We start from the raw sequence: 15435 nt of genomic DNA on the forward strand, positions 1-15435 counted from the left end.
AACTTTATACACGAGTGCTATTTTGATCATTTTTTAAGAAACACCTCAACTGTTTTGCGTGACTTTTTCCTAACTAAAGTTATAAACCTTTTATGCATTTAAAGAGTTAACTAAATAGCCATTGCTTTTTATATACTCATGAATACATGCACTTTGTTAGCATAGAGGTTGTGTGTTTATAAAGAATGGCATGCTAGACTTAGTCTGAAGTCAATAAATGGAGAATGGTTGTGTTGATTTTGGTAACTTGGTGTTCATCTAATTTTTCAATGAACGTTCTTTGTTTTTCTGTACATTTAACATGTTCTTGATTTACCCTTAATGAATTATGTATTACGTACATATAAAGATAAAAGGAACCTTCATGTGTGATGATAAGCTGTGTGCAGCTGCTTTGCATTTTATATATTACAACGTTATTTTTTACCGTCACTTGATACGGATGAGTTTATATCGCATGTAGGACAAACTAAGCAGCCAAGAAAGCTTTGGTTCTTGTTTGTTTGTCATATAAAAATTGAATGCTTTAAATTCTTTGGAATTTTCCTCTTTTTAACTATTATTTTTAATGATAACTATGTTTTCTGATCTTGTTTTTTCTGGCCATGATATCGTGTGCTTTTGTCATTAGTGAGCACGATGTTCGGAACTATTCTCACCTTCAAGCATTTTCCTCTTATTCATACTATTGAGTCTGTTTATTAACGTATCCTAGCAGCTTAATTAAAATAACCCAACAGTATTGGAAAGGAATTACTCTTATCATTCGGTCACATGTAATCTTGTGAGGGAGTAGGAGGTAAATTACGAAGAGTCAAATATATTATTTAATCTGTTTTATTTGTAATGAGTTAATTATATTTCGATGTTATTCCTTCAAATAGTTATAAAACTGCATTAATATAAAATCCAACATGTATCGTGAAAATTAATAGCTCCCGTAATAAATTTGGCTTTGGAAAGTTTAAATGCGATTTGCAGGTAACAAATGCATTTCAAAGAAAGGTTATATAGGTAATTCTACTCCCACATTACGTGGGAATTTTCCAATTATGTATTTCGATTATAGCAATATATATTATAAATATTCAACAGAATATACTTTTATGTTTATCTTGGAATATTTCATTAATATTAATATTATACTTATATTATACTTGAATCAATGTTTTGAACGATATTTTAGTCCTTTGCTTAACTTACTGGTATCAAGTAAAGCAATGAAATTTTGCAAATATCAAAAGTACACGTTAAATTTCATATTTGCAATTGATATGCAATTTCATCCCGAAAATTTTTGTAATATTTCATAGTTCCGAAGATCGTCTCATACAGAATCAGTATGTCTAGCCATACAACGTGTTTGACATGGAACCTTTGGCATCATTAGATTAATATCACTGGGAATATTTACGTTATCAATATTTGTGTTCCGCATGTACATAGATCATTTGTTTATCATGCGGTTACAGATAGCAGAACATCAGTGAGCTTTATTTGGATAAGGTGACGAACATGACAGGTAGCATATTTAGTATGAGAAATGTGTAAAATGGATTTATAAATTTTTACAGTATATTTCAATTATGACGATATGCTGCGATGGTGTTCCAGATGTCACATGCGTTGAATTGCGAGATGCATTGATTCCCTCTATCTTTCCTTCCTCCTCACTGTATGCCTGAATGGAGAAGGAATAGATGCTAGCACTTGTCATGACGTATTTAGTAGATGATAGGTAGAAGTAGTCTGACTGGCTTGTCCATTTCTGTCCCAGGCTCCGCACCCTGAGGGCGTGGCTACATTTACAACTCCAGACTCTTTCCTGGTAAGCTCCCACTCAACTATCATTATCATGATATATATTCACATTTAAGCACTGACGTAAATTCAAGTATTTTTTTCATGTTTTCAGAGTTATATTGAGCTCAATTTTAGAATTATATTGTGTATTTTGCTTAATTATTTGAATCGTTTGATTTGTTAACGAGGGCCAACTACATTTACTGGTATAAAAACTTAATACACTTTTATAAAAGCTGCATAACAATGTAAACTATACGTAACTTCCAGTGTATGTATAAATAACTTTCGCTTAGAAGTAATTCTTTTTAAAAAAACTATAGACACACACATACCATTCCGATGCAGATAATCAATTACACAAACTATTAGTGTGCTTTATGGAAATTCATAGAACAAGTCAAGTGAGTGTATTTCGAACTTACGTGGTGACTCGTATGTTGAATGGTCGGTGATTTCGTGAAAATTGTAGATATTAAATGAAGTAGGGTGTTGATAGGTGTTTTTAGAAAACATTTTTGATTCAGTTCACTGCTTCCGAATGAACAACCTAAAACTAAGCCTATTTGAGTAAAAAGCTAATAGTTTAAAAACAGAATAAATCTTAAAAAGATTGCCATCACATGAAAACAAATAGGCACGTCAAATGTTGTTTATTTTGGAAATTAATGATGTCACACTAGAGCTGCACCATGGGGTACTTCGTAAATTGCAAATAGAAAACTAGATTCACTGAATCATGGTTTAATAGGTCCAATAATTTCAAGAACTGTTAGTATTGTTTGCTTTGTTCAAATGAACAACTAAAAACTTATATTACAATTTTTGCGTTAGAAATAAGGTATTATTCTGCAGCGAAAAAATAGACTAGAATTTATCAGTTCTTTTCTATTTTCTCGACTCAATAATTGCCCGTCTATTAATTTACAGATGAATGAAGTGTTTATAATACGCTCTTAACCTGTTACAAAATTGAAAAAATGTGTACATAGAAAAGTAATAATTTAACCTTATATAATTCGGTAAACCATGCCCAAAAAGCTTGAAATGAAGAAATGTATGCAACAAAATGTGACTCAATTAATTTTTCTAATGAGAAGCAATGCGAATGCACGTACAATAAGATCGCCAATTGACTTGGTCTTTATTGATCCCCTTTGTAAATAAATAAAAAGATGTCTCCCTGGGTACCTCACTTCAGACTTGCTTCAGTGCGTTTTAGTGGAGAGGTGTTGGTAGTTCATTCAATTTATTATCCATTTCGAAATCATGTAACCCGTTTCAAAGTTACAGACTCACACTGTAAGATCAACGCTAAAAGTTCTGATTAATTATTTCTGAATCTCCGTCATTGTTAAAGTTGCTTTTATTTAGTAAATTGGATATATTTGTGCCCTATATTCTTCGTGTCCCTTGCTTTCCAACATATACAGTAGCATGGTTCCCACATTAGCATTTCGCCTGTCAAATGACCATTGCTACTATTTGGATAGGATTTCTCAGTCTCTTCTATCCATTATAATCTGTAAATTTTATCTCGCAGTGCTGGGACAATATCTACTAGATTGCCAGGTGATACTCGTTCTTACAAATTTTGTATTCTTTTCTCGATGATATACCTACTATTCATTCTCCCACGTACAGAAAAGTGTTGAATAACTAACAACTGCATTTTGCAACTTCTAGGATCTACTTCCGTACATGTTTGGAATAAACATCTACATATTGCATACATTTGCAAAAACATCTTAAGAAACAAAATCTGGATAAATGAATTAATGAAACGCAAATACATTTGGTTTGTATCTGGAGGCACTCCTATTCCATTTCTCGATCGAAAATTCGTTTTATTGGTGAAATCTACGACCATATTTTTATTGTTGGGTTCCGGGACTTCCAAAATAATTACTTCCATTCAGTTTAGTTTCCTCACATTTCAGTTCTGGTGTTATCTTGAGGGGCTTTGCTTTATAGCTGGATCCAATTCTGGGTATAGTCTTTGGAACTTGGAAATGTACCATTAGAAATATTTTATCACCGTCGATTTTCGCATTTCGGTGTGTCCATTTGTTCCCCTTTCACAATTTACTGACAGTCTTCTTCCGAATTCTCTCGTCATGTTTGTGTGTGTCGGCAAGCTCTTACATGCGTACCAGATGTAGAAAGTGCGTTATACACAGAGAACAGTATGACCTTCTATAACACCCAATTTTAAAATTATTGCACGTTCATTAAACGAAATGCTCCCAAATTGATTGAGAACAATAAAGGAAAGGTGAAGTTTGAGAGACATACAGTTGTAAAAAACGTAATCATAGTTACTGTTCAATATTATCCAAGGCAACTAAATAGTAATAGTAACTTTATAATATTCTATTGCAAATTATCATTAGGTCTCTCCCCCTACATTATTGGTATCGTAGTGTTCAAAGAAAATTAATCCTCATTCGTAAGGATGAAAAATTTGCAAATATTACATAACAATAATAAACAATTCAGCAGTTCTATATATCAGAGATAATGCGAACATATACTAGTCAACTTAATTTAAATAGATTTCACGAACACTACTCTTTTGATATAACACATATTTCGATACGCTTCACAAAACCAATGTAATCGCCGTGACAGATGTTGAAGTAAATGTTTTGGCTTCTCGTTAATTTTCTCTTATATTCAATTGATGTTTGCTTATATCGTGTATTAGTTGCAACAATGCACTTCTCAATAATAGCGAATGTGGAGTACAAAATTTGGTATTGTCATCTTATTGTGTAAGGTGTTTTAGAAGCTGACAGCAGAATCAAAGAGTTGTATATTAAATTATAAATAATAATCTTTTTATCGAGTTATATCCCCCATTTTGGATACTTATAATATTATCGTGATTAGCCTTACTTGATGAGTTGACAAGATTTTTGCACCTTTTAATGTTGCATGAATTGAAAACGAAAGGAATTTAATTTAAAGTAACAGATTAACCGTTCATTGTATATATAATGAGATATTTGTATTAACTGTATCGATTTGCATTCAATTTGCTATTCTCAAAGAGAGTGGATTTCGAAAAATGGTACTTGGGAGTGTTGCTCTTTTAATTCGAAATCGAATATACATTTACCAGGTACATTTAAAGCTAGTAACAAATGGAAGTACTGTTACTTTTACCTTTTCCTCTAACCTTAATTGTGAATAGCTTGCTTCTTCACTGTGCATGTTATAGAAACAGGCTGGTTTGTTACTGGCTCCAAGAACTGCAGCTTCTTTTAAATAATTTTGAATGTCAGCTTCTGCATGGCACAGTTTCACCTGTTGTTCAAATGTTTAAACAATTAATTAACCATCTTATGACTATAACATTTTGAAGTGTAATGTGACAATATTACTTGTAGCTTTATAATGCTTTATAGGTTTAAGTTAGTAGTATAAGATTTCGTTAAATTTGAAAAACAAGGAGAAATTATGAATAAGGCGCAGTTAAAACACGTGTCGCAATTGGTACTGTCATTAGTTTCATGTATTTTTGGAAAATATGCTGACGATATTTTTCAAAGCTAACGGAGGGAAACAAATGTAATATTATCTACGTATAAAAAGTAGGAAACGTTAATGTGCAATGGAAATCTTTCTCCACCTGAAATGTTGCATACATTTTTATGTATTACCTTTCATATTGCAATACAGAAATAGAAGAAATATAGAGTATATTAAATCATTTCACTAAAAATTTAAGTACCATAGTGATGTAAATAATATGCTAAACAAAGCATAGAATGGTAAGTAGCAAGTATGTGCACAGAAAGTTTATTGCAATTGTAGACTGGTTTTTATGTAGACTCTTTCTACTTAGCTTCAATACATTTCACTTTCATTCGCTGAATTTCATTTAGAAGGGAGATAAAGAAATTAGCGTGATTTAAAAAAGATTTGTATCTCAAGTTCTGTTGATAATATTTTCTGTAGTTCATTCTCAGCATACTTCAGTTTGGCACTAAAGGTTAGTATGTGTAACTATAAACTTTTGTTACTTATATGAATAAGTTATGATTGGGAACACGGTATCAGAATTAATGAAAATAATTAGTAGAAATTCCACCATTAGTGTAGTTATTGTTATTTCCTGTGAGCACATCAGTTACAAATTAAAAGGAGAAAGGAAGGAAAATTATTTTTCCTAATTCCAGAAGGGGTCAAGCACTTAAGCTATTTGCAGCCGTCATATCATACGAGGCCAAGCCTCCTATCAACAAATACATTAGGTGAGGCCTATCTGGAATAAAATTAATGCAGAGTTAAACTCCTTACAAATACTACAATCATTACATTATCTGTCCATGGTAGAAAAGCGATGTAGAAAACAAATCGAAATCTTCATAATGTAACGATTGGTAAATTTTGGTAAATTCTATTTTTTTTAAATTACTTTTCGACAGCCCTCGCATAAATTATTTTCTAATCTAGTCCTTTTGAATGTACATTTTATCTTTGTTAAAGAAATTGTAACGCAGTTTCTGCCGGGCGAAAGAGAACGCGAAGCAAGTTGAAGCTTGCATTGTGTTCTTCCTTAACAACAATGAGTTCTTTTTCGTTCGGCGCTGCGCGGGTTTGTAAATAAGTTTAGCTTGCATTGTGTTTCTGGATATGTCTTTTGGAAGGGGTAATTGTTGGAGGCTAAAAATAACTTTTCAGTTTGTCCAAATCTTTTGTTAAGAAATAGGATTGCGCAATCTCGCAAGTATAAATACCAGCAGTTTCGCTGGCAAAATTATCAGTTTAGCAGTAGATTCCAGAATCGTTAGGTGATTAAATCGCTTGTCGAGGTCCAGGGCTGGGAGAACACAGGCGTTGTGAGGGGAGTGGCTGGTCAGCTCTCCCTTCTACAATGTCCTGAGTTCTCCGTAAGCCACCTTTCAGGATTTGTGCTGGTCAGCATGATCCTTAAAGGGGATTTAGCGAGCATATAAATAATTTAATTCATACTTATTTAATCTTAATAATTTAAAATTTTGATTCTTAAATTCAGTCGAAGTTGTCACTGGTCAGTGTGACTCCGACATAAATTCATGATATACATTCTTCTCGTCGAGTTATTTTTTTTTTTCTAAATCATTCTGAATTCTCCTGGTCAGGAGGTTCATTTAAATAAATTTGTTTCTTTGATACTTAAATCCGAGAGCATACCTCTGGTCAGAGGGTGCCTTTTAAATATCGCAGCGCATATAGTTTCATGTCCGTTTTAAAGTCTTGATTATCCGGAACGTTTATTGGTTTCTCTTATTTTGGTTTTATATTTGAAGAAATTTTGAACATTTATAATAGGTGACCGGTCGAGTATTGGTTTTTATAGAAATGCATTTAATGTAAAGGTCTGTTGTTTTGCTTTTGCTATGTGAGTAGCCAAAAGGGTAGACATAGAGTCCCCTGTTATGTTATGGAATTCCACGTGGACATTTGTAATTTGTGGCCGAGAGATGGCTTTATATTGGGTAGAGAAAGGCTCCCCTTAATTTTGGTTATGAATGTTATTGGAGGTTGGCCCCGAAGAGGGTAGTATACCTCATGAGTTCTAGAGAACATAATGCAGATGTGAAAATATGACAGAAGCACGAATAGGAATTTACGTATAGATGTTTTTGTAAATTTTTCTTTGGTTTTGTTTAATTGGAATATTGTCGACCTTAGTTAATAATTAGTCACCGCTAATTGAAACCAAGTTAGTTCTGTGATGGGTATGATATTATATATATAAGAGAGAGCTCTCTGGATTGTATGTTTACTCGAAAGCAAGTTTGTCTATGTAACGGAAGTCATTTTTGAACAAAAATATAATTTTGGCATTGTAGTTTTCTCTTGATCGGAAGATTGTATATTTTTCTTTCAACCTAAATGTTTGGATTTGTAAATAAATGTATAATCGTTAATTGGAATTTCCTTATACTAAATTTGTCTCATAAGTATACATTAACTGGCATCCTTTGGGTTTGGTGAGGTGTCCCGCCATCACTGGTCAGTGAGGCGGAGGCTTTATCAATCCAAAAGGGCGTCAGATTCAATTATGCTGATTTCGCTCGCGACTCGCATGCGTATCCTCACTGGTCAGTGGGATGCGGGTGCGATCCCGAGGGAGGTTCAAGCATGAGAAGGTTACCTATTCTAGAGTTAAGGTTCTTGATTATGTAAGCATAAATTATTATTTTTATTATTATTATTCAAAAGCAGACCCTTACCCGAACTTTGAGAGGCGGACTCTTATGCCCCGCAGGTACTGAGTCTAGTCGTGGCATATATTTATTTATAACAGTAAGATATTTGGTAGGCAGCGACGACCGGTCTTTGTCTTTCGAGGGGACAGAGTCGGTGTGTCGTGTGTCTATGGCAACGGGCTAACCGCCTTACTCGTAACAAGTGGCGCCCAACGTGGGGCTCGATTAGAAAAAAGGGTACCTGTATTTGCTTATATTGAAAAATAGTTGTATATAAATTAAATAGATATAAATGTAAATTTATATATGATTTTTTTTAGGAAGAAAGAAAAGAAATGGCTATGAAAAATCAGGATTGGACGGAGAATGACCTGGAGGAAACTTATAAGAGTAGGAGTGTCTTTGCAGATACGAAATTTTGGGAAGAAGAAACGGAAGTACTTCAGACAATTAAGCAAGTACAACAAGATGTGGGAACTTTAGTAGAAAGATTGACCGTGTTTGCGCCAAAGGAAACTGGAATGGAAGAAATCAGGAAGATCATGATGGAAGAGTTTGGGAAGTTGGAGTCAGTGGTTCGAGATTGGCGAAAAACAGAGCTGGAAAGACAAACAAAAACACTGGGAAAAGTATTCCAAGGTGAAGAAAAAGTAAGACAGGTGGAGTTGGCACTGTGGGAAAGGAAGGTTGGACAGACGCTGACAGCTTTCAAGGAAGAGCATGAAAGGTTCTTGAGGGCCCAGAAGGGCCAGTTCCGGGTTTTGCAAAGTGTCACGGCTAAACTATTAAAAATTAGGCAAGCAGAAGACGAACAAAGGAGGGAGTTAGTGTCGGTCGCCATACAAACTGATCCTGTGACGCTCCTCAGATTGGATGAATGTGTCCACGAACATAGTGCAGTGAGCCCCGGTGAAGAGTACAGTGAACGAGAAGACGGCGAAAATGGATCGACAATCAGTGAAGAAGCAGGAGACAATTTGGATGGATGGAAGTTCTCGTCACGTGAAAGAGAGGATGAGGAAGTGATGCAGGTGTACCGCGACTTACTTGAAGAAGGGAAAATGCCCGTGGAAAAATTAATGAAAGAACTTGAGTGCCGAGGAATCACAAAGACCACCTGTGCGAACTTTTTTAGGTTAAAAAGAAAAGCAATCGTGGTAAAAAAGGGAATGGCTTTTATTAAAGTCTGAAGTATTTGTTTTAGTGTGAATATATATATATATGTAAATTAGTATTGTTTATATCATGTAGGTTAGTAAGTAAGTTAGAGGCAATCATTAGTTAATTGGATTTTCATTTGAGAATTTTTCTCAAAAAGAAGGAATTTATTTTTTTTGATAAAAATTCTCCAAAAAAAAGAAAGGGGCATATTGTAACGATTGGTAAATTTTGGTAAATTCTATTTTTTTTAAATTACTTTTCGACAGCCCTCGCATAAATTATTTTCTAATCTAGTCCTTTTGAATGTACATTTTATCTTTGTTAAAGAAATTGTAACGCAGTTTCTGCCGGGCGAAAGAGAACGCGAAGCAAGTTGAAGCTTGCATTGTGTTCTTCCTTAACAACAATGAGTTCTTTTTCGTTCGGCGCTGCGCGGGTTTGTAAATAAGTTTAGCTTGCATTGTGTTTCTGGATATGTCTTTTGGAAGGGGTAATTGTTGGAGGCTAAAAATAACTTTTCAGTTTGTCCAAATCTTTTGTTAAGAAATAGGATTGCGCAATCTCGCAAGTATAAATACCAGCAGTTTCGCTGGCAAAATTATCAGTTTAGCAGTAGATTCCAGAATCGTTAGGTGATTAAATCGCTTGTCGAGGTCCAGGGCTGGGAGAACACAGGCGTTGTGAGGGGAGTGGCTGGTCAGCTCTCCCTTCTACAATGTCCTGAGTTCTCCGTAAGCCACCTTTCAGGATTTGTGCTGGTCAGCATGATCCTTAAAGGGGATTTAGCGAGCATATAAATAATTTAATTCATACTTATTTAATCTTAATAATTTAAAATTTTGATTCTTAAATTCAGTCGAAGTTGTCACTGGTCAGTGTGACTCCGACATAAATTCATGATATACATTCTTCTCGTCGAGTTATTTTTTTTTTTCTAAATCATTCTGAATTCTCCTGGTCAGGAGGTTCATTTAAATAAATTTGTTTCTTTGATACTTAAATCCGAGAGCATACCTCTGGTCAGAGGGTGCCTTTTAAATATCGCAGCGCATATAGTTTCATGTCCGTTTTAAAGTCTTGATTATCCGGAACGTTTATTGGTTTCTCTTATTTTGGTTTTATATTTGAAGAAATTTTGAACATTTATAATAGGTGACCGGTCGAGTATTGGTTTTTATAGAAATGCATTTAATGTAAAGGTCTGTTGTTTTGCTTTTGCTATGTGAGTAGCCAAAAGGGTAGACATAGAGTCCCCTGTTATGTTATGGAATTCCACGTGGACATTTGTAATTTGTGGCCGAGAGATGGCTTTATATTGGGTAGAGAAAGGCTCCCCTTAATTTTGGTTATGAATGTTATTGGAGGTTGGCCCCGAAGAGGGTAGTATACCTCATGAGTTCTAGAGAACATAATGCAGATGTGAAAATATGACAGAAGCACGAATAGGAATTTACGTATAGATGTTTTTGTAAATTTTTCTTTGGTTTTGTTTAATTGGAATATTGTCGACCTTAGTTAATAATTAGTCACCGCTAATTGAAACCAAGTTAGTTCTGTGATGGGTATGATATTATATATATAAGAGAGAGCTCTCTGGATTGTATGTTTACTCGAAAGCAAGTTTGTCTATGTAACGGAAGTCATTTTTGAACAAAAATATAATTTTGGCATTGTAGTTTTCTCTTGATCGGAAGATTGTATATTTTTCTTTCAACCTAAATGTTTGGATTTGTAAATAAATGTATAATCGTTAATTGGAATTTCCTTATACTAAATTTGTCTCATAAGTATACATTAACTGGCATCCTTTGGGTTTGGTGAGGTGTCCCGCCATCACTGGTCAGTGAGGCGGAGGCTTTATCAATCCAAAAGGGCGTCAGATTCAATTATGCTGATTTCGCTCGCGACTCGCATGCGTATCCTCACTGGTCAGTGGGATGCGGGTGCGATCCCGAGGGAGGTTCAAGCATGAGAAGGTTACCTATTCTAGAGTTAAGGTTCTTGATTATGTAAGCATAAATTATTATTTTTATTATTATTATTCAAAAGCAGACCCTTACCCGAACTTTGAGAGGCGGACTCTTATGCCCCGCAGGTACTGAGTCTAGTCGTGGCATATATTTATTTATAACAGTAAGATATTTGGTAGGCAGCGACGACCGGTCTTTGTCTTTCGAGGGGACAGAGTCGGTGTGTCGTGTGTCTATGGCAACGGGCTAACCGCCTTACTCGTAACAATAACTATCATAAAATCTGGTGAATGATTATGGCAGTGTGTCCAGTCGCCAGAGTCTAGTTAGCCTGCAGTTTTCATGGTGTACCGCGTTGAATAGTGATTGATGGATTCCGTGCCTTTCGAAGACGTCACCTTTTGCACTCATCTTGACAAAGTACTTGAGGTTTGAGCCATTATATACAGCAGATACCAATACTGATTTCTATACTTCATTATATATTCGTAGTAGACACATTTATTGTTCGTTATATTGGTCAAGACAGCTAGCAATAAGTTTTAGTTTGAAGAACAAAACAATGAACCTTCTAGAAGCAAGCCCCTATAACTGATTTCAATTTTCCAAAATAAAGTATAGGAATTAGACTGCCACATTGAAACTATTAGCGCTGACAAATTTTGTATGAATTACAAACTCGAAATCTGTGATTTTGACACAGGGGAACAATTGTTAAATAAATGTATTTTAATGTGACATCTTAATGAGCCTCTCACAATATGGAATTCCTCTTAGTAGATTTTCTTATTCACATTTCTTAACATATCAACTGTTTGAAAATTTTCCATAATAGATCACACTTGCAAGCCATTGTGAAGCAACACAGATGGCCAAGTAAGTATTTTAACTATTATATTTATCAGGAAGGCTGCCATCATACAACCATTACGTTAATTATAAAATGAATTACTTATAACGAAGATTCACAAACGAAAGTGTGGTCGAACGATATGCGAATAAACGCTTATGTGTAATGAATGTTTAGCACGCTAATTTACGGGGGCTGAAACAATGAGGCATATTGCCTCAAAGCTCTCCACTTAATCCTTAACTCCCCGTGGGCCAACAGCCCTTGAGGCGCCACCTACTGCCGGTCTAACTCCCACATGTCTCTTCAGAGGGGGCCCATCATCCAAACTGTTACGGGTATCCTTAACTTAAAAAGACACAAACAATTATATTTTTGATACTTCTAAAGAGAAGTGCACTCGTGACAGTAAACATATTTATTTAATGGTACTATAGTAGAGGTTTGATTTTCATATCCGATATATGAGGCTACAACTATTGCCAGATGCTGAATGGTTGATAAAGTAAGAAAGTAGGGCGTAAGTAATTTTTTGGTAGTTCAAGATAATTCTGTAAGAGAACAATATCAGAAGATCACAACTATGTTAAAATTAAATATATATATATATATATATATATATATATATATATATATATATATATATAAAGTAGATGTAAGAAAATTAGGGTTTTTTTTGCTCTTATTGTGAATATGCAAAAATGTCAGTTCATAAACAAGCCAATATGACATATTTATGTTCCGAAGGTTTTGCCGCCGTGGGAGGCCACGCGGTATGGTGCCATTTCTTTGAAAATCCGAACCAACGAAGCGAACGGCCTTCTGATGTTCAACAGCGGGGGCAGCTCTTCCCATGTAAGTATCTCTTGACTCTTCATCAGCAAATGTCAAATTGAATATCCAAGTGAACTCTAAACATAATGAATCTAATTATATAGCCTACCTACATAAGTGAATCCAAGCGTACAAACAAAACGCATATTTATGCGATTCAATTTTAATTTTGATTGTTTTCATTCAATAAATTAGCATTGATGCTTCAGTATTTGTTTCAGTAGCCCGACAGTTGCTGTGTATCTAAGCACAACCTGAGACAAAGAGTTCTTATGTAACTGTGAATCTTGTGAAAAACTTTTAAACCTATCAAAAGCTGGTAATATTGCAAGTTCTGTCTCGGTGAATTATAAATTACCCCAGTCTATTCTTCTGGCTTCACGTTGGAGGCAATATTGAGTATTGTGTACATCTGATCTTTCGTGCTGCACTTCTAACGGCGCAAATATGGAATTTACTGAATGTGAAGAGTTAGTAAATTCCATTTAAACATAATGTACTATATGTATTGTCTCGATTGGCTCTTCATTCTATCTTCAGGAGCCAAACAATTCATAAGAAGGATACAATTAATCAACATCGCATCATTTTATCCTACTTACATTTCAGACATTCTCTCTCTCTTTCTTTCTTTAGCATAATTAATATCTATCAGCAATCTCTCAATTAACAAGTATTTCTAGCAACTTTCATCAGAGGTTAAGGACGTTTTGGAAAAAAATATAATAGAGGATGACTTTCATATTGAAATAAGAATATTTAAATACCAGTGTTGTGTGCTGATATTAAGCATTTTAGTTAATTTCATATTAATACTTACTCGAATCTAATGTGCACTACAAATTTCAAAACATTATATCTGTATATAAAGTTAATTTTGTTCAACGGGTTTTTGTTATGAATATAAGTTTATCGCAGTTATAAAACTATGTATTTATGTTAATTTTTAAAAACTTTTATTACAATATAACACACTTTTATACAAAAATGGATTTATACAAATAATTTTAGTACAGTATAACTTATTTCGTATGCACACTCAAACATTTTTCAGAAACAAATTGGAATAAAAACAATAGGAGAGAATTTCTATAAAGTGCATTTCTAAATTGTGTTTCTTTTATTACCTTTCACGGTATATTTACTGGTTTTTGTATTGACATGTCTGTATCTGAGTTGAAATCCCTTCATTCCAGGGCGATTTCTTTGCATTCGAGCTCCTGGACGGCCACGTGTACCTTCACCTGGACCTCGGATCGGGTGGTGTCAAGGTGAAGGGCACGACCCGGCGAGTGGACGATGGCTTCTGGCATGAAATAGCGCTGAACCGCAGCGGAAGAGTGGGAAGAGTAACCGTGGATGGAACGGCGGCCAACTTCATAACTCCAGGTCAGTCCTTGCCTCCTCTTTAACCCTAAGCGCTTTCACAGTTTCAGTGCCGTGTAATTCAAAATTGATTTAAAACAGACTTGATACGTTTCAACGAACATTGAATCCAGTCTTGACCATGATAGCAAACCTATTTCTGTGAATATGTGTGTGTGTCTCGCCCGTGTATTTACTCTGTTTACGGTATACCAATCATGTGAAGTTGGCAGTACTCATAAATAAAATAAAAAAGAAGTGTTCGGAAACCAGTGCAAAATATGTGCTAATTTGTACACGTTGTGGATTTGTGGTCACAGAGTTTGGCAGGATAATATACCAACGTCATGCAAGTGTAACCACATCGTCCAACCAAAACCAATCCCACTATTTAGTGCAAAATTTGTGCACGCTAACTTGGGATTTGTGCATTCATTTGTAAGAAATTAGAAGCATTAGATTTTCTTATATCAATATCTCGCCACCATGGCCACTTGCTTGAAACGGACCAAGCCCAGTGCCAATATTTAGTTTATAATTTATACACGCTGTACAGGAATTTGTAACACCATTAAGCCTTGTTTCCATGATTATGAAAAACTTAAATATGCTGACCAAGGCAGTAATTTATTTTATAAAAACATAAACTAAATCGTAACGTTTCAACCTTCTAGCAAGGTCATCATCAGACTCTGTATCAAGTACAAGACTCTTGTACTTGATACAGAGTCTGATGAAGACCTTGCTAGAAGGTTGAAACGTTACGATTTAGTTTATGTTTTTATAAAATAAATTACTGCCTTGGTCAGCATATTTAAGTTTTTCAGGAATTTGTGTACGCTCCTATAAGAAATTAGAAATCCCTTATAGAAACGTGCACAAATTATGCACTGATCCCTGGCATAGTTCTTCATGTGTCTGTTAACCAGTGGTGTCGCTAGTTTATTGTCGCAGTTGCTACACTTCTGTAGAACAATCAATTACTCGTCTGAACTGAAAGTAATTTATAAGATTTCAGGCTTATTAATTAATTAAGGACAAAGTGTGATGGATTTCGCCCCACAATAATACCTACAGCTTAACCAAAATAATAATGTCCCCGGAAAACTCGCGAAATAAAGTGCACAATCATTTGTTTCCTCTTCTCGCTTCCCTTCTCTCGTGCCTGTGATCCCTGCGACTACAGCGCCACGGGGGCATTCTCGATTTTTAAATAACGTTGTCCTCTACAATAAAAATCTCGACGTCG

At 34.9% G+C, this 15435-nt stretch overlaps 1 protein-coding gene across 2 annotated transcripts in view; it reads left to right on the forward strand.

Moving 5' to 3' along the window:
- The window catches only part of Nrx-1 (Neurexin 1), a 743918-nt gene that overhangs the window by 664669 nt on the left and 63814 nt on the right, over positions 1–15435 (forward strand). The window lies entirely within an intron of this gene.

The sequence above is a fragment of the Lepisma saccharinum genome, chromosome 3, assembly GCF_977018435.1.
Source record: "Lepisma saccharinum chromosome 3, izLepSacc3.1, whole genome shotgun sequence".
Taxonomy (NCBI): Eukaryota; Metazoa; Arthropoda; class Insecta; order Zygentoma; family Lepismatidae; genus Lepisma; species Lepisma saccharinum.